The sequence below is a fragment of the Pteropus vampyrus genome, unplaced genomic scaffold (assembly GCF_000151845.1).
Source record: "Pteropus vampyrus isolate Shadow unplaced genomic scaffold, Pvam_2.0 Scaffold36, whole genome shotgun sequence".
Classification (NCBI taxonomy): domain Eukaryota; kingdom Metazoa; phylum Chordata; class Mammalia; order Chiroptera; family Pteropodidae; genus Pteropus; species Pteropus vampyrus.
Window position 1 is genome coordinate 784318 of NW_011888817.1, and position 2342 is coordinate 786659.

Here is a 2342-nt window from a genome sequence, read left to right on the forward strand (position 1 = left end):
GGTGTTCTAAGATCTTTCCATTTTATGGCATTTAATCTTCATGACAATCTATGAAGCAGGTACTATTATTACCATTTTGCAAAAAGGGAAACTGAGGCATGGTGGGATGGTCGCTTGGCTAGTGTGCTGTAGAATGGGGATTTGAACCAGGCAGAAGTGCTCCAGAGTCTATGCTTTAAGCACCTTGAGGACCTGGAGTTCATAGGTCACAGTTTGGGAAATGTCGTGCTAGATGCCTATTGAGCTTCAGAAAATCTTAGCAATAGATTTTCCTTTTCAATCATGTTTGCTTTGGGTTGATGTTTATATTCCCCAAGCAAATGGTGGCTGGCCCAGATGGTGGCTTGGAGGCAGGAAGAGCCCAGTGTGGTTTTATTTGTTTGTTCGTTTATAAAATAAGATTGGCTTTGCTATACAGGAGGCTGAGAACTGATGCATTTCTAGTCCCCCGATGGGGGACAGGAGGAAGGTGAGAAGCGGAGAGGGAGTGGAGGAAGGAGGGATGGAGAAGAGAAGAGGTTCAGAGAGAAGAAGGGAGGGACAGATGAGAAAGCAGGAGAACAAGAGAGAGGGAAGGAAGGAAAGGACTTAGAGGAGAGGGGCGCGGCTGGGAGTACGGGAGAGGGAGATAGATACGGAGCGGGTAAAAGAGAGGGAACAGAAAAAGAACCGAGGAAAGCAGGGAGCTGGAGACTCTCTTCTCTCAGGTCCTGTACCCTGGCCTCTTCTGCCCCACCCCGCGCTTCCTCCCAGGCCCCTACTCTCCTCCTCCACAGCCCCTTATCTGGACACCTGGGGAGCAGGATTTAGAGCTGATCCTGCCTGGGAGCCCCAGGACTGTGCCTTGGGGGCCCCCTCTATCCTTGTAATTCATTCTGGGCTTAGCCCTCTCTCCAGGCACTTTTCTGTGTCGTTTCGTCAGAACACACCAATGCCTGTCACCCACCAGGGCTGGAAACGACAGGAGGCCCTGCTGTCATATTCCCTCCCTGGAACTTCAAAGGGGTCTGACAAGGCTTCTTTCCAGCAGCTCCTCCCTGCTTAGGCATCTCAGTCTGCTCCGAGACTCATCTTCTAGTCTTAAAAAAAATCTGAAACGTGGATCCTGCTTCTGTTTTCACTGGGAGCATCAGCACCAAATTGGGGCATCATTGGTGACAGTGCCTGCTTGGAGGCCTAGCCCTGGGGCTATCTTGAGGGTATCAGGGTGATGTCATCTTCCTGGCTCGAGACATCAGTGGACTTCAGCTCCATCCAGGTCAGCCCCCGCCCCCGCCTTAGGCATCTAACAACCCAAAACTGCCCTCCCAGTACCTCTGGGAGGAAATTTGGGGCCAACGTTGCCATGGTAACCATGGCACCAGCAATTGTTATTCATTATTCTGAGGGTAGAGAACTACATGACCTGGAATCAAATCAGAAGCAGCTAATGTCGTGGAAAGAGCAATGGACTGGGAGTCCGGGGGCCTGCATCTGGCCACAGCAAAGTTATTATCAAGCAGAGTGACTCCAGCAAGTTACCTGGAGTTACAGCTGCCCCGTATGTCAAATGCACATCTGTGTTAATGTGGGAGGGTTGAATGAGATGATCACCAAGATCTTAATTGGTAGACACCTTCGGTAGCTAGGTGACTCCGTTAAGGTCCCCTCAACACCTACCCACTAGCCCCGGGGAGAGGGTGAAGACACAGTCAAAGGGGTATCATCAAAATCTGTTTGAGATCTAACTCCCAGGGCCAGAAATCAAAAATGTGTTAGTCCAGAGGGAGCCAGCACCCCTCTTGCGTCGGTCTCCCTTAGAAAGAAACCGCCCTCCTTGGAGTGGCCTCCCAGGAACACTCAGACCTCTTCCCATCTACCCATCCCCAAGCAGCCCTTCCTTTGGTCCGATAATTCCCCTTCCAGAAATCTCTGCTCAGGAAGCCACCTGAAGTACAGAAAATGATTAAATACAGAGAAATGCATCGAAGGGTCGCTTATAATAGGGGAACATGGAAAGTCCATCCAAACGTCCAAATGTAGGGGAATGGCTAAGGAAATGAAGGTGCACATCCACAACCAGAATACTGTGACAGCCATTAACAATTATACCTACTGAGAGTTTTTATTCACATAGGAAACTGCTTATGTTCCAAAGCTAAGTAGGAAAAACAAGATGCCAAGTGGCATGTGCTGTGTGATTTTATTTTTAAAGGCATAGGAAAGAAATACTTGACTTAGGGTAAATTCCATTTTTTCTTGAACTCTACTTTCCCAAATTCCTACAGCTAGCATGCATTGTTATTATCTGGAACGATTAACAAATCCTTTTTGCAAGCAGGCCTTGACAGGGATGCAACAGG